At 37.7% G+C, this 23,053-nt stretch overlaps 2 long non-coding RNA genes across 2 annotated transcripts in view; both read left to right on the top strand.

The window, feature by feature from the left end:
• Positions 1-23,053, top strand: part of LOC127968395 (uncharacterized) — a 114,743-nt gene that overhangs the window by 10,657 nt on the left and 81,033 nt on the right. The window lies entirely within an intron of this gene.
• LOC127968393 (uncharacterized) lies at positions 301-22,818 on the top strand. The gene is made up of 3 exons (XR_008155965.1): positions 301-572; positions 15,280-18,433; positions 22,692-22,818. It is a non-coding gene; the product is annotated as an uncharacterized LOC127968393 (long non-coding RNA).

Below are 23,053 nucleotides of genomic sequence, written 5' to 3'. Positions count from 1 at the left end.
TGCCACATTGGGCCATATCAATTTTCAAGTTGATTGGATCAACGGTTGCTTAGTTATAGCCATTTGATTTTTTTTCATCCTGTAGCGCCACCAAGTGGCAGATATGGAAAAAAAATAATAATTTGACTAAAGTTTTCGTTCATGCATATGAGTTCTGAGTTTGGTGAAGATATCTCATTTTGTTCCCGAGTTATAGCCTTTTTCATAAAATTGGTCCACGAATTTGAATGTTTTGGGTCACCTGGTTTTTTGCTCAGTCTTGATCAAACCACTGCAATAATATTCTCTGGACTCTCTAGATCAATAATTTTCAAAAATATGTTGCATTTTGTCCTTTGGTTAGCTATAAGAGGTCATTTAGGAAAGGGCCGTGGCCACATGTAACCTAAAGCCTATAAAACTGAAACAAAAACTCAAAACTTTATGAAACTTGGTTATAACATGTGAAAGATGACCCACCAAGCATGCAAAGTTTCATTAAGATCAGAAAATAGCTGGTGCTATAACAGTTAAAATGGCCTAAAAAACAAAAGATTTCTGTTGTGAATGGCATTAAACTGCAAAAAAAAAGGGTAATATAATCACACATGCATTAGATCTGTATTTTTTTCTAAACAATCATGCAAAATTTAACAGAGATTAGGTACAAAAGAACACTGTAATATTTATAAAGCTTCAAAACCCAGTGTTGAATAAAAAATTGCAATTATAACCACTAGATGTCACCGGAAGACCACTAATGAGCTCACTAAAGACTAAAACATTACAGTTAATGGGCTTGTTGAGGGATTCATCTAGAAAAAATGTATATTACTATTATTTAATATTACTGTTCAAGCATTTCAGATCACATTGAGTCAAAGTTTACCAATTTATTCATACAGATATATCTAATGTTTATAATTATGCCAGATTATGATTGCAATGAAACCTGAAAAATAACATAGAAGCCCATAAAAACAGAAGGCTTGCAATAGGTTTTATCACCCATCATTTATTTTAATTATCTATATATATAACAAAATGTGTGCATCTGTGTGTGGGTTTAAGCATGCTTATTGAGTATTAATATACTAGTTTAAACATTTCATGTTTGTGTGTGTCTGTAATTCTGTTCTATTCTTTTACTGTCAGCCATATCTAGGTTATTTAAAATCAGTGCAGTACTATTATCTAGACTGTGAAATTATACATAAATTGCGTATGCTTCTTTGGAATGAAATTAAGACAACATATAACAGTTATAAAGGTTAAAGAGACAGTGTTGTATGATAAATTGCATTTACGACCACTAGATGTCACTGGAAGACCACTAATGGGCTTTGCAGAGATATAGCCTCAGACTCATTTTGTGAAGATGCCTGACATCTGAAGCAGCGCTGTACAAAAACGGTTTCGTCTATTGACACGAAATCCATAACTTTTTGTCAGCACGGTCTGAAGATGATCTGATTCAATTTTGGTGAAAATCAGACAAACGGTTGAGGATGAGTTTAAAAAAAAAGGTTTTCAACATGAATCAAAATGGCGGACAGGAAGTTTTGCTTAATATGACATAATTGGTATGTATGTTGTCGGCATATCCCAAGGAACATTTTGAGACATGTTTCATGATAATAGGCTAATGCAATCAAAAGTTATTAGCATTATTGGAAATGTAATAATTAGCGGTTATTGATTGGTTTATTACTCTTGACCAATAGGTGGCGCTGTGACCAAAATGATGTGGCGTGGTCAATGTGATGTGACAATGTCACATATTAAGTTTTGTGTAAATATCTCCAACCTTTGAAGAGATACAGCCTCAGATGCAGTTTGGCATCTTTCCAGCAAATTCGTTGGTACGCTAATTGAAAATGGTTACGTGTATCGACACAAATTCCATAACTTTTTGCCAGCATGGTCTGAAGATGATCCAAATCAAATTTGGTGAAAATCTGAGCAACGGTCTAGGAGGAGTTCGAAAAAGTATGTTTTCAACATGAATCAAAATGGCGGACAGGAAATTTTGCCAAAATTGACAAATGGGGTATCGGTGTTCTCGGCATGACCCAAGGAATCTATCAACATCAGCTTTGTTACAATAGGCTAATGTATGCAAAAGTTATTAGCATTTTTCGAAAAAATCGTTATAACTATTGACCACAAGGTGGCGCTGCCCCCAATTTTTTTGTGTACATTCAGGGCATGGAGCCGGACATTTTTGTAATTATTTGCGAAACGATACGGAACTCCATTCTTAAGATACAGCAATTTACAACTTAATCCAAAATGGCCGACGCCCAAAATGGCCGAATTGGGAAAATTCGGTATCATTCGACTCGGAATGATGCACTGAATCTAAAGACACCACTTTTGTGATTTTTGGCAAAACCGTTCAGAAGTTATGAGCAAAAACATGCATTTTTCATATCTCCTGACCACTAGGGGGCACAGCGCCGAAACACTGCAGGTAGTCCCAGGGAATGGTTGTTATAAGACCCACCAAGATTGGTCTCAATAGGCCAAACCGTTGCGGAGATATAGCCTCACGTTCACGTTTGCGTGCTTTTCGAAGAATTCGTTCATGAGCTATTCGGAAACGGTTTGAGAAATCAACTTGAATTCCATAACTTTTTGCCAGCATGGTCTGAAGATTATCTGATTCAATTTTCGTGACAATCGGTGCAACGGCCTAGGACGAGTTCGAAAAAGTAGGTTTTACGAACAATTGACGATAGCGAAAAAACTAAGCCTTGCGATTTTTGAATTTCGGTGTCCATTCGACTCGGCATGAGCCAAGGAATCACAGGAAAAAAGAATTTTCATTTTGTGGCTTACGGTTCAAGAGTTATTAGCATCAAGTTTTTGAAAGTTTAGACAATTGGTGGCGCTAGAGAGTTTGAGTTAGAGACTTCAAATTTGCTACGGTTAATGTTCAGACAGTCCTCTATTAGTGTGCCAAATTATACAACTTTCCCGCAATCGGTTCTATGGGCTACCATAGACTTGGGGTGGAAGAAGAAGAATAATAATAACGCCAACAAACACAATAGGTGCCTTCGCACCTTCGGTGCTTGGCCCCTAAATATAGCTGCAAGCAGCAATCACGGGGCCAAGCATTCCAGCGGCAACATCAGGAGCTAAGCATATGTAGCATCAGACCAAATGCAACAATGAATAATGAAATTAATAATTGCATGATTGTAATTGAAATGGCTGAAAATCGTTAATAAAAGTTCCACAGCGAGGAGCTAAGCATGGCATGGAGCATCAGACCAAATGCAACGAGTAAGAAAAGCAATTATTGGAAGAGTGTAATTGAAACAGCCAGTAAAACTCCAGTAAAATGATGCATTATCATTTTTGGAAAATAGTTGGCGCTGTAATCAAATTGCTTTGTTGTGTTCTGTGGGAGGTGACAATGTTGTGGGCAATTTCTTTCAAAATACTTACAGACCTTTAGGGCAATGAGTCGAACATGCCCACCGAGTTTCGTTCCGATCGACTTCTATTAACCTTGTCAAATAGGTGCTTAAAGTTGTTTGGCCAATGGCGGCCATGTTTTTTAAGATAAGTGAAATTCCTCATAGAGCACTTGTGCCACATTGGGCCATATCAATTTTCAAGTTGATTGGATCAGCGGTTGCTTAGTTATAGCCATTTTAGTTTTTTTTTTCATCCTGTAGCGCCACCAAGTGGCAGATATGGAAAAAAAAATAATTTGACTAAAGTTTTTGTTCATGCATATGAGTTCTGAGTTTGGTGAAGATATCTCATTTTGTTCCCGAGTTATAGCCTTTTTCATAAAATTGGTCCACGAATTTGAATGTTTTGGGTCACCTGGTTTTTTGTTCAGTCTTGATCAAACCACTGCAATAATATTCTCTGGACTCTCTAGATCAATAATTTTCAAAAATATGTTGCATTTTGTCCTTTGGTTAGCTATAAGAGGTCATTTAGGAAAGGGCCGTGGCCACATTTAACCTAAAGCCTATAAAACTGAAACAAAAACTCAAAACTTTATGAAACTTGGTTATAACATGTGAAAGATGACCCACCAAGCATGCAAAGTTTCATTAAGATCAGCAAATAGCTGGTGCTATAACAGTTAAACAGGCCTAAAAAACAAAAGATTTCTGTTGTGAATGGCATTAAACTGCAAAAAAAAAGGGGTAACATAACCACACATGCATTAGATCTGTATTTTTTCTAAACAATCATGCAAAATTTAACAGAGATTAGGTAAAAAAAAGAACACTGTAATATTTATAAAGCTTCAAAACCCAGTGTTGAATAAAAAATTGCAATTATAACCACTAGATGTCACCGGAAGACCACTAATGAGCTCACTAAAGACTAAAACATTACAGTTTATGGGCTTGTTGAGGGATTCATCTAGAAAAAATGTATATTAATATTATTTAATATTACTGTTCAAGCATTTCAGATCACATTGAGTCAAAGTTTACCAATTTATTCATACAGATATATCTAATATTTATAATTATGCCAGATTATGATTGCAATGAAACCTGAAAAATGACATAAAAGCCCATAAAAACAGAAGACTTGCAATAGGTTTTATCACCCATCATTTATTTTAATTATCTATATATATAACAAAATGTGTGCATCTGTGTGTGGGTTTAAGCATGCTTATTGAGTATTAATATAGTAGTTTAAACATTTCATGTTTGTGTGTGTCTGTAATTCTGTTCTATTCTTTTACTGTCAGCCATATCTAGGTTATTTAAAATCAGTGCAGTACTATTATCTAGACTGTGAAATTATACATAAATTGCGTATGCTTCTTTGGAATGAAATTAAGACAACACATAACAGTTATAAAGGTTAAAGAGACAGTGTTGTATGATAAATTGCATTTACGACCACTAGATGTCACTGGAAGACCACTAATGGGCTCACTAAAGACTAAAACATTACAGTTCATTGTCTCGATGATTGATTCATCTAGAAAAATATATATTACTATTATTTAATATTACTGTTCAAGCATTTAAGATCACATTGAGTGAAAGTTCAACAATTTATTCATACATGTATATCAAATGTTTACTATTATGTCAGAATATGAATGCAATGAAACCTGACATAGAAATGTAAGAAAATAAGTCTTTCTGTGAGTTGTGTGTCACCTATAATTTATTTCAAATATCTACATACAACAAAATGTGTGGGCATGTACTTCTCTCTGTGTGTGTGTGTGTGATCATGCTTATTGATTATTCATATAATAGTTTAATTACAACAAAGCTTTGCAGAGATATAGCCTCAGACTCATTTTGTGAAGATGCCTGACATCTGAAGCAGCGCTGTACAAAAACGGTTTCGTCTATTGACACGAAATCCATAAATTTTTGTCAGCACGGTCTGAAGATGATCTGATTCAATTTTGGTGAAAATCAGACAAACGGTTGAGGATGAGTTTAAAAAAAAAGGTTTTCAACATGAATCAAAATGGCGGACAGGAAGTTTTGCTTAATATGACATAATTGGTATGTATGTTGTCGGCATGTCCCAAGGAACATTTTGAGACATGTTTCATGATAATAGGCTAATGCAATCAAAAGTTATTAGCATTATTGGAAATGTAATAATTAGCGGTTATTGATTGGTTTATTACTCTTGTCCAATAGGTGGCGCGGTGACCAAAATGATGTGGCGTGGTCTATGTGATGTGACAATGTCACATATTAAGTTTTGTGTAAATATCTCCAACCTTTGCAGAGATACAGCCTCAGATGCAGTTTGGCATCTTTCCAGCAAATTCGTTGGTACGCTAATTGAAAACGGTTACGTGTATCGACACAAATTCCATAACTTTTTGCCAGCATGGTCTGAAGATGATCCAAATCAAATTTGGTGAAAATCTGAGCAACGGTCTAGGAGGAGTTCGAAAAAGTAGGTTTTCAACATGAATCAAAATGGCGGACAGGAAATTTTGCCAAAATTGACAAATGGGGTATCGGTGTTCTCGGCATGACCCAAGGAATCTATCAACATCAGTTTTGTTACAATAGGCTAATGTATGCAAAAGTTATTAGCATTTTTCGAAAAAATCGTTATAACTATTGACCACAAGGTGGCGCTGCCCCCAATTTTTTTGTGTACATTCAGGGCATGGAGCCGGACATTTTTGTAATTATTTGCGAAACGATACGGAACTTCATTCTTAAGATACAGCAATTTACAACTAAATTCAAAATGGCCGACGCCCAAAATGGCCGAATTGGGAAAATCCGGTATCATTCGACTCGGAATGATGCACTGAATCTAAAGACACCACTTTTGTGATTTTTGGCAAAACCGTTCAGAAGTTATGAGCAAAAACATGCATTTTTCATATCTCCTGACCACTAGGGGGCACAGCGCCGAAACACTGCAGGTAGTCCCAGGGAATGGTTGATATAAGACCCACCAAGATTGGTCTCAATAGGCCAAACCGTTGCGGAGATATAGCCTCACGTTCACGTTTGCGTGCTTTTCGAAGAATTCGTTCATGAGCTATTCGGAAACGGTTTGAGAAATCAACTTGAATTCCATAACTTTTTGCCAGCATGGTCTGAAGATTATCTGATTCAATTTTCGTGACAATCGGTGCAACGGCCTAGGACGAGTTCGAAAAAGTAGGTTTTACGAACAATTGACGATAGCGAAAAAACTAAGCCTTGCGATTTTTGAATTTCGGTGTCCATTCGACTCGGCATGAGCCAAGGAATCACAGGAAAAAAGAATTTTCATTTTGTGGCTTACGGTTCAAGAGTTATTAGCATCAAGTTTTCGAAAGTTTAGACAATTGGTGGCGCTAGAGAGTTTGAGTTAGAGACTTCAAATTTGCTACGGTTAATGTTCAGACAGTCCTCTATTAGTGTGCCAAATTATACAACTTTCCCGCAATCGGTTCTATGGGCTACCATAGACTTGGGGTGGAAGAAGAAGAAGAATAATAACGCCAACAAACACAATAGGTGCCTTCGCACCTTCGGTGCTTGGCCCCTAATAAATATAGCTGCAAGCAGCAATTACGGGGCCAAGCACTCCAACGGCAAATGTAGGAGCTAAGCATGGCATGGAGCATCACACCAAATGCATTAATGAGCAATAACAGCAATTTTAGGATTATTGTAATTGAAATGGCTAAAAAAATCATAAATACAACCTCTAGTAGCATGATCTACTGGCTTATCAAAATTGACCAATAGGTGGTGCTGTTATCAAGTCAATTTGGTGTACTCTGTGTGACTTTTCAATGACACAAACAAAGTTTGGTGTCAATATGCCAAAGCATTGCAGAGATACAGCCTCAAGTGTCATTTTGGCATTGTGCCTCAAATTCGTCGCTGTGGTATGCAAAAACGGTTTTGTCTATCGATACAAAATCCATAACTTTGTGTCAACATAGTCTGAAGATCATCTGATTCGAATTTGGTGAAAATTGGACATACGGTTCATGAGGAGTTCGAAAAAGTAGGTTTTCCACATAAATCAAAATGGTGGACCGGAACTTCAGTAAACACTGGCATATTTGGTATCTATGTTATCGGCATAAGCCAGGGAATATTTTGAGCCCAGTTTCGTTGCAATAGGCTAATGGACTAAAAAGTTATTAGCATTTTAAAAAGTGTAATTACTCATGGATAATGAATGGTTTATTACTCTTGACCAATAGGTGGCGCTGTTACCAAATTTATGTGGCATGGTCAGTGTGAGGTGGCGATGACACATACAAAGTTTGGTGCAAATATGTCAAAGTGTTGCAGAGATACAGCCTCAAATGCATTTTGGCACCCTTCCAGCAAATTCGTTGATGCGCTAAATGAGAACCGTTACGTATATCGACACAAAATCCATAACTTTTTGCCAGCATGGTCTGAAGATGATTCACGTCAAATTTGGTGAAAATCTGAGCAACGGTCTAGGAGGAGTTCGAAAAAGTAGGTTTTCAACATTAAGCAAAATGGCGGACAGGAAGTAAGGCCAATTTTCACATTATTGGTATCAATACTCTCGGCATGACCCACAGAATATAGCGAGACCATTTTAATTTTAATAGACTAATTTATTCAAAAGTTATTAGCGTTTATGTGATATTTCATTATAACTATTGGCCACAAGGTGGCGCTGCCACCAAACTTTTTGAGTACCTTCAGGGCATGGAGCCGAATATTTTTGTAATTATTTGCGAAACGATACGATGCTGCGTTCAAAAAATACAGCATTTTGAAACATAATTCAAAATGGCCGACGCCTAAAATGGCCGACACAGGAAAATTGGATATCATTTGACTCGACATGACTCACTGAATCTAAAGAGACCAGTTGTGTGATTTTTGGCCAAACCATTCAGTAGTTATAAGCCAAAATATGCATTTTTCATATCTCCTGACCACTAGGTGGCGCTGTGTCGAAACACAGCAGGTAGTCTCAGTTCATGCTTGTTATAACACACGCCAAGTTTGGTCTCAATATGACAAACCGTTGCCGGGATATAGCCTCACGTGCATGTTTGCGTGCTTTTCGTCAAATTTGTTTACGTGTCATTCGACAACAGTTAGACGAATCAACTTGAATTCCATAACTTTTTGCCAGCATGGTCTGAAGATGATCTGAGCCAATTTTCGTGGCAATCGGACTAACCGTCTAGGACGAGTTCGAAAAAGTAGGTTTTTCGAATAATTGAAAATAGCGAAAAAACTAAACCTTGCGATTTTTGAATTTTAGGGTTCATTCGACTTGGCCTGAGCCAAGGATTCAGAGGAAAAAAGAATTTCCATTTTCTGGCTTACGGTTCAAAAGTTATTAGCATACAAACATTGAAAGTTTGGACAAGTGGTGGCGCTAGAGAGTAGGAGTTAGAGGCTTCAAATTTGCTATAGTTAATGTTGGGACTGTCCTCTATCAGTGTGCCAAATTATACAACTTTCCCGCAATCGGTTCTATGGGCTGCCATAGACTTGCGGCGGAAGAAGAAGAAGAAGAAGAAGAAGAAATATAGCTGCAAGCAGCAATCACGGGGCCAAGCATTCCAGCGGCAACATCAGGAGCTAAGCATATGTAGCATCAGACCAAATGCAACGAGTAAGAAAAGCAATTATTGGAAGAGTGTAATTGAAACAGCCAGTAAAACTCCAGTAAAATGATGCATTATCATTTTTGGAAAATAGTTGGCGCTGTAATCAAATCGCTTTGTTGTGTTCTGTGGGAGGTGACAATGTTGTGGGCAATTTCTTTCAAAATACTTACAGACCTTTAGGGCAATGAGTCGAACATGCCCACCGAGTTTCGATCCGATCGACTTCCATTAACCTTGTCAAATAGGTGCTTAAAGTTGTTTGGCCAATGGCGGCCATGTTTTTTAAGATAAGTGAAATTCCTCATAGAGCACTTATGCCACATTGGGCCATACCAATTTTCAAGTTGATTGGATCAGCGGTTGCTTAGTTATAGCAATTTTAGTTTTTTTTTTTCATCCTGTAGCGCCACCAAGTGGCAGATATGGAAAAAAAAAATAATTTGACTAAAGTTTTTGTTCATGCATATGAGTTCTGAGTTTGGTGAAGATATCTCAATTTGTTCCCGAGTTATAGCCTTTTTCATAAAATTGGTCCACGAATTTGAATGTTTTGGGTCACCTGGTTTTTTGTTCAGTCTTGATCAAACCACTTCAGTAATATTCTCAGGACTCTCTAGATCAATAACTTTGAAAAAATATGTTGTATTTTGTCCTTTGGTTAGATAACATTTAAACAGGCCTAAAAAACAAAAGATTTCTGTTGTGAATGGCATTAAACTGCAAAAAAAAAAGGGGTAATATAATCACACATGCATTAGATCTGTATTTTTTCTAAACAATCGTGCAAAATTTAACAGAGATTAGGTAAAAAAGAACACTGTAATATTTATAAAGCTTCAAAACCCAGTGTTGAATAAAAAATTGCAATTATAACCACTAGATGTCACCGGAAGACCACTAATGAGCTCACTAAAGACTAAAACATTACAGTTTATGGGCTTGTTGAGGGATTCATCTAGAAAAAATGTATATTACTATTATTTAATATTACTGTTCAAGCATTTCAGATCACATTGAGTCAAAGTTTACCAATTTATTCATACAGATATATCTAATGTTTATAATTATGCCAGATTATGATTGCAATGAAACCTGAAAAATGACATAGAAGCCCATAAAAACAGAAGACTTGCAATAGGTTTTATCACCCATCATTTATTTTAATTATCTATATATATAACAAAATGTGTGCATCTGAGTGTGGGTTTAAGCATGCTTATTGAGTATTAATATAGTAGTTTAAACATTTCATGTTAGTGTGTGTCTGTAATTCTGTTCTATTCTTTTACTGTCAGCCATATCTAGGTTATTTAAAATCAGTGCAGTACTATTATCTAGACTGTGAAATTATACATAAATTGCGTATGCTTCTTTGGAATGAAATTAAGACAACATATAACAGTTATAAAGGTTAAAGAGACAGTGTTGTATGATAAATTGCATTTACGACCACTAGATGTCACTGGAAGACCACTAATGGGCTTTGCAGAGATATAGCCTCAGACTCATTTTGTGAAGATGCCTGACATCTGAAGCAGCGCTGTACAAAAACGGTTTCGTCTATTGACACGAAATCCATAACTTTTTGTCAGCACGGTCTGAAGATGATCTGATTCAATTTTGGTGAAAATCAGACAAACGGTTGAGGATGAGTTTAAAAAAAAAGGTTTTCAACATGAATCAAAATGGCGGACAGGAAGTTTTGCTTAATATGACATAATTGGTATGTATGTTGTCGGCATGTCCCAAGGAACATTTTGAGACATGTTTCATGATAATAGGCTAATGCAATCAAAAGTTATTAGCATTATTGGAAATGTAATAATTAGCGGTTATTGATTGGTTTATTACTCTTGACCAATAGGTGGCGCTGTGACCAAAATGATGTGGCGTGGTCAATGTGATGTGACAATGTCACATATTAAGTTTTGTGTAAATATCTCCAACCTTTGCAGAGATACAGCCTCAGATGCAGTTTGGCATCTTTCCAGCAAATTCGTTGGTACGCTAATTGAAAACGGTTACGTGTATCGACACAAATTCCATAACTTTTTGCCAGCATGGTCTGAAGATGATCCAAATCAAATTTGGTGAAAATCTGAGCAACGGTCTAGGAGGAGTTCGAAAAAGTAGGTTTTCAACATGAATCAAAATGGCGGACAGGAAATTTTGCCAAAATTGACAAATGGGGTATCGGTGTTCTCGGCATGACCCAAGGAATCTATCAACATCAGCTTTGTTACAATAGGCTAATGTATGCAAAAGTTATTAGCATTTTTCGAAAAAATCGTTATAACTATTGACCACAAGGTGGCGCTGCCCCCAATTTTTTTGTGTACATTCAGGGCATGGAGCCGGACATTTTTGTAATTATTTGCGAAACGATACGGAACTTCATTCTTAAGATACAGCAATTTACAACTAAATCCAAAATGGCCGACGCCCAAAATGGCCGAATTGGGAAAATTTGGTATCATTCGACTCGGAATGATGCACTGAATCTAAAGACACCACTTTTGTGATTTTTGGCAAAACCGTTCAGAAGTTATGAGCAAAAACATGCATTTTTCATATCTCCTGACCACTAGGGGGCACAGCGCCGAAACACTGCAGGTAGTCCCAGGGAATGGTTGTTATAAGACCCACCAAGATTGGTCTCAATAGGCCAAACCGTTGCGGAGATATAGCCTCACGTTCACGTTTGCGTGCTTTTCGAAGAATTCGTTCATGAGCTATTCGGAAACGGTTTGAGAAATCAACTTGAATTCCATAACTTTTTGCCAGCATGGTCTCAAGATTATCTGATTCAATTTTCGTGACAATCGGTGCAACGGCCTAGGACGAGTTCGAAAAAGTAGGTTTTACGAACAATTGACGATAGCGAAAAAACTAAGCCTTGCGATTTTTGAATTTCGGTGTCCATTCGACTCGGCATGAGCCAAGGAATCACAGGAAAAAAGAATTTTCATTTTGTGGCTTACGGTTCAAGAGTTATTAGCATCAAGTTTTTGAAAGTTTAGACAATTGGTGGCGCTAGAGAGTTTGAGTTAGAGACTTCAAATTTGCTATGGTTAATGTTCAGACAGTCCTCTATTAGTGTGCCAAATTATACAACTTTCCCGCAATCGGTTCTATGGGCTACCATAGACTTGGGGTGGAAGAAGAAGAAGAATAAATATAGCTGCAAGCAGCAATTACGGGGCCAAGCACTCCAACGGCAAATGTAGGAGCTAAGCATCGCATGAAGCATCACACCAAATTCATTAATGAGCAATAACAGCAATTTTGGAATTATTGTAATTGAAATGGCAAAAAAAAAATCATAATACCACCTCTAGTAGCATGATTACTTGGCTTATCAAGCTTGACCAATAGGTGGCACTGTTATAAAATCAATTTGGTGTACTCTGTGTGACTTTTCAATGGCACACACAAAGTTTGGTGTCAATATGCCAAAGCATTCCAGGGATACAGCCTCAAGTGTCATTTTCTCATTGTGCCTCAAATTCGTCGATGTGGTATGCGAAAATGGTTTTGTCTATCGACTCAAAAGCCATAACTTTGAGTCAGCATAGTCTGAAGATCATTTGATTCGAATTTGGTGAAAATCGGACCTACGGTTGATGAGGAGTTCGACAAAGTAGGTTTTCAACATAAATCAAAATGGCGGACCGGAAGTTCAGCTTACTATGGTATATTTGGTATCTATGTTATCGGCATAAACCAGGGAATATTTTGAGCCCAGTTCCATTCGAATGGGCTAATGCAATAAAAAGTTATTAGCATTTTTACAAGTGTAATTATTCATGGTTAATGAATGGTTTATTACTCTTGACCAATAGGTGGCGCTGTCACCAAATTTCTGTGGCATGGTCAGTGTGAGGTGGCGATGACACATACAAAATTTGGTGCAAATATGTCAAAGCGTTGCAGAGATACAGCCTCAAATGCATTTTGGCACCCTTCCAGCAAATTCGTTGATGCGCTAAATGAGAACTGTTTCGTATATCGACACGAAATCCATAACTTTTTGCCAGCATGGTCTGAAGATGATTCACGTCAAATTTGGTGAAAATTGGACTAACGGTCTAGGAGGAGTTCGAAAAAGTAGGTTTTCAACATTAAGCAAAATGGCGGACAGGAAGTATGGCCAATTTTCACATAATTGGTATCAATGCTCTCGGCATGACCCACAGAATATAGCGAGACCATTTTAATTTTAATAGTCTAAATTATTCAAAAGTTATTAGCATTTATGTGATATTTCATTATAACTATTGGCCACAAGGTGGCGCTGCCACCAAACTTTTTGAGTACCTTCAGGGCATGGAGCCGAATATTTTTGTAATTATTTGCGAAACGATACGATGCTGCGTTCAAAAAATACAGCATTTTAACACATAATTCAAAATGGCCGACGCCTAAAATGGCTGACACGGGAAAATTGGATATCATTCGACTCGAGATGACTCACTGAATCTAAAGAGACCAGTTGTGTGATTTTTGGCCAAACCATTCAGAAGTTATAAGCCAAAATATGCATTTTTCATATCTCCTGACCACTAGGTGGCGCTGTGTCGAAACACTGCAGGTAGTCTCAGTTCATGCTTGTTTAAACACACACCAAGTTTGGTCTCAATATGACAAACTGTTGCCGAGATATAGCCTCACGTGCATTTTTGCGTGCATTTCGTCAAATTAGTTTACGTGTCATTCGACAACGGTTGGACGAATCAACTTGAATTCCATAACTTTTTGCCGGCCTGTTCTGAAGATGATCTGAGACAATTTTCGTGGCAATCAGACTAACCGTCTAGGACGAGTTCGAAAAAGTAGGTTTGTCGAATAATTGAAAATAGCGAAAAAACTAAACCTTGCGATTTTTGAATTTTGGGGTTCATTCGACTTGGCATGAGCCAAGGATTCAGAAGAAAAAAGAATTTTCATTTTCTGGCTTACGGTTCAAAAGTTATTAGCATAGAAACATTGAAAGTTTGGACAAGTGGTGGCGCTAGAGAGTTGGAGTTAGAGACTTCAAATTTGCTATAGTTAATGCTGGGACTGTCCTCTATCAGTGTGCCAAATTATACAACTTTCCCGCAATCGGTTCTATGGGCTGCCATAGACTTGCGGCGGAAGAAGAAGAAGAAGAAGAAGCAGAATAATAATAATAACGCCAACGGAAACAATAGGTGCCTACGCACCTTCGGTGCTTGGCCCCTAATAACGCCAACAAACACAATAGGTGCCTTCGCACCTTCGGTGCTTGGCCCCTAAATATAGCTGCAAGCAGCAATCACGGGGCCAAGCATTCCAGCGGCAACATCAGGAGCTAAGCATATGTAGCATCAGACCAAATGCAACAATGAATAATGAAATTAATAATTGCATGATTGTAATTGAAATGGCTGAAAATCGTTAATAAAAGTTCCACAGCGAGGAGCTAAGCATGGCATGGAGCATCAGACCAAATGCAACGAGTAAGAAAAGCAATTATTGGAAGAGTGTAATTGAAACAGCCAGTAAAACTCCAGTAAAATGATGCATTATCATTTTTGGAAAATAGTTGGCGCTGTAATCAAATCGCTTTGTTGTGTTCTGTGGGAGGTGACAATGTTGTGGGCAATTTCTTTCAAAATACTTACAGACCTTTAGGGCAATGAGTCGAACATGCCCACCGAGTTTCGTTCCGATCGACTTCCATTAACCTTGTCAAATAGATGCTTAAAGTTGTTTGGCCAATGGCGGCCATGTTTTTTAAGATAAGTGAAATTCCTCATAGAGCACTTATGCCACATTGGGCCATACCAATTTTCAAGTTGATTGGATCAGCGGTTGCTTAGTTATAGCCATTTTAGTTTTTTTTCATCCTGTAGCGCCACCAAGTGGCAGATATGGAAAAAATAATAATTTTACTAAAGTTTTTGTTCATGCATATGAGTTCTGAGTTTGGTGAAGATATATCATTTTGTTCCCGAGTTATAGCCTTTTTCATAAAATTGGTCCGCGAATTTGAATGTTTTGGGTCACCTGGTTTTTTGTTCAGTGTTGATCAAACCACTGCAGTAATATTCTCAGGACTCTCTAGATCAATAACTTTGAAAAAATATGTTGTATTTTGTCCTTTGGTTAGATAACATTTAAACAGGCCTAAAAAACAAAAGATTTCTGTTGTGAATGGCATTAAACTGCAAAAAAAAAAGGGGGTAATATAATCACACATGCATTAGATCTGTATTTTTTCTAAACAATCATGCAAAATTTAACAGAGATTAGGTAAAAAAGAACACTGTAATATTTATAAAGCTTCAAAACCCAGTGTTGAATAAAAAATTGCAATTATAACCACTAGATGTCACCGGAAGACCACTAATGAGCTCACTAAAGACTAAAACATTACAGTTTATGGGCTTGTTGAGGGATTCATCTAGAAAAATGTATATTACTATTATTTAATATTACTGTTCAAGCATTTCAGATCACATTGAGTCAAAGTTTACCAATTTATTCATACAGATATATCTAATGTTTATAATTATGCCAGATTATGATTGCAATGAAACCTGAAAAATGACATAGAAGCCCATAAAAACAGAAGACTTGCAATAGGTTTTATCACCCATCATTTATTTTAATTATCTATATATATAACAAAATGTGTGCATCTGTGTGTGGGTTTAAGCATGCTTATTGAGTATTAATATAGTAGTTTAAACATTTCATGTTTGTGTGTGTCTGTAATTCTGTTCTATTCTTTTACTGTCAGCCATATCTAGGTTATTTAAAATCAGTGCAGTACTATTATCTAGACTGTGAAATTATACATAAATTGCGTATGCTTCTTTGGAATGAAATTAAGACAACATATAACAGTTATAAAGGTTAAAGAGACAGTCTTGTATGATAAATTGCATTTACGACCACTAGATGTCACTGGAAGACCACTAATGGGCTTTGCAGAGATATAGCCTCAGACTCATTTTGTGAAGATGCCTGACATCTGAAGCAGCGCTGTACAAAAACGGTTTCGTCTATTGACACGAAATCCACAACTTTTTGTCAGCACGGTCTGAAGATGATCTGATTCAATTTTGGTGAAAATCGGACAAACGGTTGAGGATGAGTTTAAAAAAAAAGGTTTTCAACATGAATCAAAATGGCGGATAGGAAGTTTTGCTTAATATGACATAATTGGTATGCATGTTGTCGGCATGTCCCAAGGAACATTTTGAGACATGTTTCATGATAATAGGCTAATGCAATCAAAAGTTATTAGCATTATTGGAAATGTAATAATTAGCGGTTATTGATTGGTTTATTACTCTTGACCAATAGGTGGCGCTGTGACCAAAATGATGTGGCGTGGTCAATGTGATGTGACAATGTCACATATTAAGTTTTGTGTAAATATCTCCAACCTTTGTAGAGATACAGCCTCAGATGCAGTTTGGCATCTTTCCAGCAAATTAGTTGGTACGCTAATTGAAAACGGTTATGTGTATCGACACAAATTCCATAACTTTTTGCCAGCATGGTCTGAAGATGATCCAAATCAAATTTGGTGAAAATCTGAGCAACGGTCTAGGAGGAGTTCGAAAAAGTAGGTTTTCAACATGAATCAAAATGGCGGACAGGAAATTTTGCCAAAATTGACAAATGGGGTATCGGTGTTCTCGGCATGACCCAAGGAATCTATCAACATCAGCTTTGTTACAATAGGCTAATGTATGCAAAAGTTATTAGCATTTTTCGAAAAAATCGTTATAACTATTGACCACAAGGTGGCGCTGCCCCCAATTTTTTTGTGTACATTCAGGGCATGGAGCCGGACATTTTTGTAATTATTTGCGAAATGATACGGAACTTCATTCTTAAGATACAGCAATTTACAACTAAATCCAAAATGGCCGACGCCCAAAATGGCCGAATTGGGAAAATTCGGTATCATTCGACTCGGAATGATGCACTGAATCTAAAGACACCACTTTTGTGATTTTTGGCAAAACCGTTCAGAAGTTATGAGCAAAAACATGCATTTTTCGTATCTCCTGACCACTAGGGGGCACAGCGCCGAAACACTGCAGGTAGTCCCAGGGAATGGTTGTTATAAGACCCACCAAGATTGGTCTCAATAGGCCAAACCGTTGCGGAGATATAGCCTCACGTTCACGTTTGCGTGCTTTTCGAAGAATTCGTTCATGAGCTATTCGGAAACGGTTTGAGAAATCAACTTGAGTTCCATAACTTTTTGCCAGCATGGTCTGAAGATTATCTGATTCAATTTTCGTGACAATCGGTGCAACGGCCTAGGACGAGTTCGAAAAAGTAGGTTTTACGAACAATTGACGATAGCGAAAAAACTAAGCCTTGCGATTTTTGAATTTCGGTGTCCATTCGACTCGGCATGAGCCAAGGAATCACAGGAAAAAAGAATTTTCATTTTGTGGCTTACGGTTCAAGAGTTATTAGCATCAAGTTTTTGAAAGTTTAGACAATTGGTGGCGCTAGAGAGTTTGAGTTAGAGACTTCAAATTTGCTACGGTTAATGGTCAGACAGTCCTCTATTAGTGTGCCAAATTATACAACTTTCCCGCAATCGGTTCTATGGGCTACCATAGACTTGGGGTGGAAGAAGAATAATAATAATAAATATAGCTGCAAGCAGCAATTACGGGGCCAAGCACTCCAACGGCAAATGTAGGAGCTAAGCATGGCATGAAGCATCACACCAAATACATTAATGAGCAATAACAGTAATTTTGGAATTATTGTAATTGAAATGGCAAAAAAAAAATCATAATACCACCTCTAGTAGCATGATTACTTGGCTTATAAAGTTTGACCAATAGGTGGCACTGTTATGAAATCAATTTGGTGTACTCTGTTTGACTTTTCAATGACACACACAAAGTTTGGTGTTAATATGCCACAGCATTCCAGAGATGCAGCCTCAAGTGTCATTTTGTCATTGTGTTTCAACTTCGTCGCTTTGGTATGCGAAAACGGTTTTGTCTATCGACACAAAATCCATAACTTTGTGTCAACATAGTCTGAAGATCATCTGATTCGAATTTGGTGAAAATTGGACATACGGTTCATGAGGAGTTCGAAAAAGTAGGTTTTCCACATAAATCAAAATGGTGGACCGGAACTTCAGTAAACACTGGCATATTTGGTATCTATGTTATCGGCATAAGCCAGGGAATATTTTGAGCCCAGTTTCGTTGCAATAGGCTAATGGACTAAAAAGTTATTAGCATTTTAAAAAGTGTAATTACTCATGGTTAATGAATGGTTTATTACTCTTGACCAATAGGTGGCGCTGTTACCAAATTTATGTGGCATGGTCAGTGTGAGGTGGCGATGACACATACAAAGTTTGGTGCAAATATGTCAAAGTGTTGCAGAGATACAGCCTCAAATGCATTTTGGCACCCTTCCAGCAAATTCGTTGATGCGCTAAATGAGAACCGTTACGTATATCGACACAAAATCCATAACTTTTTGCCAGCATGGTCTGAAGATGATTCACGTCAAATTTGGTGAAAATTGGGCTAACGGTCTAGGAGGAGTTCGAAAAAGTAGGTTTTCAACATTAAGCAAAATGGCGGACAGGAAGTAAGGCCAATTTTCACATTATTGGTATCAATACTCTCGGCATGACCCACAGAATATAGCGAGACCATTTTAATTTTAATAGACTAATTTATTCAAAAGTTATTAGCGTTTATGTGATATTTCATTATAACTATTGGCCACAAGGTGGCGCTGCCACCAAACTTTTTGAGTACCTTCAGGGCATGGAGCCGAATATTTTTGTAATTATTTGCGAAACGATACGATGCTGCGTTCAAAAAATACAGCATTTTAAATCATAATTCAAAATGGCCGACGCCTAAAATGGCCGACACAGGAAAATTGGATATCATTCGACTCGACATGACTCACTGAATCTAAAGAGACCAGTTGTGTGATTTTTGGCCAAACCATTCAGTAGTTATAAGCCAAAATATGCATTTTTCATATCTCCTGACCACTAGGTGGCGCTGTGTCGAAACACAGCAGGTAGTCTCAGTTCATGCTTGTTATAACACACGCCAAGTTTGGTCTCAATATGACAAACCGTTGCCGGGATATAGCCTCACGTGCATGTTTGCGTGCTTTTCGTCAAATTTGTTTACGTGTCATTCGACAACAGTTGGACGAATCAACTTGAATTCCATAACTTTTTGCCAGCATGGTCTGAAGATGATCTGAGCCAATTTTCGTGGCAATCGGACTAACCGTCTAGGACGAGTTCGAAAAAGTAGGTTTTTCGAATAATTGAAAATAGCGAAAAAACTAAACCTTGCGATTTTTGAATTTTAGGGTTCATTCGACTTGGCCTGAGCCAAGGATTCAGAGGAAAAAAGAATTTCCATTTTCTGGCTTACGGTTCAAAAGTTATTAGCATACAAATATTGAAAGTTTGGACAAGTGGTGGCGCTAGAGAGTAGGAGTTAGAGGCTTCAAATTTGCTATAGTTAATGTTGGGACTGTCCTCTATCAGTGTGCCAAATTATACAACTTTCCCGCAAACGGTTCTATGGGCTGCCATAGACTTGCGGCGGAAGAAGAAGAAGAATAATAATAATAACGCCAACGAAAACAATAGGTGCCTACGCACCTTCGGTGCTTGGCCCCTAATAAGAACCGGAACAAAAACAATAGGTGCCTCGCACCTTCGGTGCTTGGCCCCTAATAACGCCAACGAACACAAAAGGTGCCTTCGCACCTTCGGTGCTTGGCCCCTAAATATAGCTGCAAGCAGCAATAACGGGGCCAAGCACTACAGAAGCAAGCTTCAGACGAACGGCAGGAATGAGTAATTAAGAAAGTTTTAAGATTATTTTAGGCAAAATGGCTTGAAAACAATAAACACAACAACTAGTAATAGGATTTATTTGCTTATCACGTGTAACCAATAGGTGGCGCTGTTACCAAATTAGTTTGGAATGGTCAGTGTGAGGTGACGATGACACATACAAAGTTTGGTGCAAATATGTCAAAGCTTTGCTGAGATACACCCTCAAATGCATTTTGGAACCCTTCCAGCAGCTTCGTTGATGCGCTAAATGAGAACAGTTTCGTATATCGAAACGAAATCCATAACATTTTGCCAGCATGGTCTGAAGATGATCCACGTCAAATTTGGTGAAAATCTGACTAACGGTCTAGGAGGAGTTCGAAAAAGTAAGTTTTCAACATTAATCAAAATGGCGGACAGGAAGTTCAGCCAAATAAGGAAAACTTTGTATCTATGTTCTCGACTTGACCCAAGGAATCTAAAAAGGCCAGCGTCATGTCAATAGCCAGATTTATTCAAAAGTTATTAGCCTTTATGTAAATTGAGTTATAACTGTTGACCACTAGGTGGCGGTGTTTCAAAATATTTTGAGTACCTTCAGGGGATGGTGTTGTTGGCACATTCTGAGTTTCGTAATATTACATCAATGCATTTGTTTAGTATTGCATTTTATTTCACAAAACTGTATTGAAGTCAATGATAATTTCATATTTTGTTCTATTATAGCGCCACCAAGAGGCTCAGTCCCACCATTTCTTTTTATGTGTGCTCAGAGTGAGCCCATACATATGTGTGTCAATTTTGGTGAAAATATCTCAATTTACTTCAGAGTTATAAACATTTATATGAAAAAGCACGTAAAAAATGACTGACTCTTGACTTTGATTGAATATTACTACACCTTACCATCAATATTTTGGCATTTGGGCATTGGCGTGTAGCTATCGACCTATGTTTCCGAACTTCTGACGGTGGTTTCGTCTCGATCAGACAAGTGGTTTCGAAGATATAGCCAGATGTTTTTTAAGCGCTAAATCACAACGCTACACAAACCGTAAGGCGAAACCTAGCATGTTTGGTATCGTAGGACTCTGTAAGGTTTCAGGAGTCTAATTTGGTGAGTCTCGAGAAAATAAGTCGACCACACCCAAGGTTATAAGCATTTAAAAAAGGATGATCACCACTAGGTGGCGCTGTTTCGAAACTTCTCACACTCCTTCAGGACATTGTGCTGATGACCCATACCATGTTTCGTAACAATCCGTTGATGCGTTCTGAAAATACAGCATTTTAGCACAAAATTCAAAATGGCCGACAGACAAAATGGCCGAAATGGTAAAATTTGATATCAGTCGACTCGGCATGTTGCCCTGAATCTTACAAGACCAATGTTATGATTTTTGGACAAACTGTTTAGAAGTTATAAGCAAAAATAGCAATTTTTCATATCTCCGGACCAGTAGGTGGCGCTGCGCCGAAACGCAGCAAGTAGCCTCTGGTCATGCTTGTTATGACATGTACCAGGTTTGGTCTGAATACGATAAATCGTTGCAGAGATACAGCCTTACGACTGTTTTTCTAAGCGTTTCGTAAAATTTGTTTGAGCGTTTTTCGAAAACGGTTTGACGAATCAATTTGATTTGCATAACTTTTGGTCAGCACTGCCTGAAGATGATCTGGTTCAATTTTCGTGTGAATCGGACAAACCGTCTAGGACGAGTTCGAAAAAGTAGGTTTTTCAAAGAATTCAAAATGGCGGCCAAATTTCTATGACGGAAAATGACGGCATATGGTGCAATCGAATCGGCATGAGCTCAGAAATCAGAGGAAAAAAGAATTTTGTTGATTGGACTTACGGTTAAAAAGTTATTAACAAAATTAAAGTGAAATTTCGGACAGTTGGTGGCGCTAGAGGGAATGTCTTAGACACACCAAAATTGGTGTACTAAATGTTGGCACTGTCCTCTATCAGAATGTCAAACCAAAACAACTTTCCCGCATTCGGTTCTATGGGCTGCCATAGACTCCCAGTCGGAAGAATAATAATAATAATAATAATAAATATAGCTGCAAGCAGCAATTACGGGGCCAAGCACTCCAACGGCAAATGTAGGAGCTAAGCATGGCATGGAGCATCACACCAAATGCATTAATGAGCAATAACAGCAATTTTAGGATGATTGTAATTGAAATGGCTAAAAAAAATCATAAATACAACCTCTAGTAGCATGATTTACTGGCTTATCAAAATTGACCAATAGGTGGTGCTGTTATCAAGTCAATTTGGTGTACTCTGTGTGACTTTTCAATGACACAAACAAAGTTTGGTGTCAATATGCCAAAGCATTGCAGAGATACAGCCTCAAGTGTCATTTTGGCATTGTGCCTCAAATTCGTCGCTGTGGTATGCGAAAACGGTTTTGTCTATCGATACAAAATCCATAACATTTTGTCAGTACAGTCTACAGATCATCTGAGTCAATTTTGGTGAAAATCGGACTAACGGTTGATGAGGAGTTCGAAAAAGTAGGTTTTCAACATAAATCAAAATGGCGGACAGGAAGTTCGGCTTACTCTGGCATATATGGTATCTATGTTGTCGGCATAAGCCAGGGAATATTTTGAGGCCAGTTTCATTACAATAGGCTAATGCATTAAAAAGTTACTAGCATTTTTATAAGTGTAATTATTCATAGTTAATGAATGGTTCATTACTCTTGACCAATAGGTGGCGCTGTTACCAAATTTATGTGGCATGGTCAGTGTCAGGTGGCGATGACACATACAAAGTTTGGTGCAAAAATGTCAAAGCGTTGCAGAGATACAGCCTCAAATGCATTTTGGCACCCTTCCAGCAAATTCGTTGATGCGCTAAATCAGAACCGTTTTGTATATCGACACGAAATCCATAACTTTTTGCCAGCATGGTCTGAAGATGATTCACGTCAAATTTGGTGAAAATCGGACTAACGGTCTAGGAGGAGTTCGAAAAAGTAGGTTTTCAACATTAATCAAAATGGCGGACAGGAAGTATGGCCAATTTTGGCATAATTGGTATCTATGTTCTCGGCATGACCCAAAGAATACGGGGAGACCATTTGCATTTCAATTGTCTAATTTACTCAAAAGTT

The sequence above is a fragment of the Carassius gibelio genome, chromosome B11, assembly GCF_023724105.1.
Source record: "Carassius gibelio isolate Cgi1373 ecotype wild population from Czech Republic chromosome B11, carGib1.2-hapl.c, whole genome shotgun sequence".
Lineage (NCBI taxonomy): Eukaryota > Metazoa > Chordata > Actinopteri > Cypriniformes > Cyprinidae > Carassius > Carassius gibelio.
The sequence above is the reverse complement of the archived record's forward strand: the minus strand, read 5'-3'. Positions and strand labels throughout refer to the sequence as shown.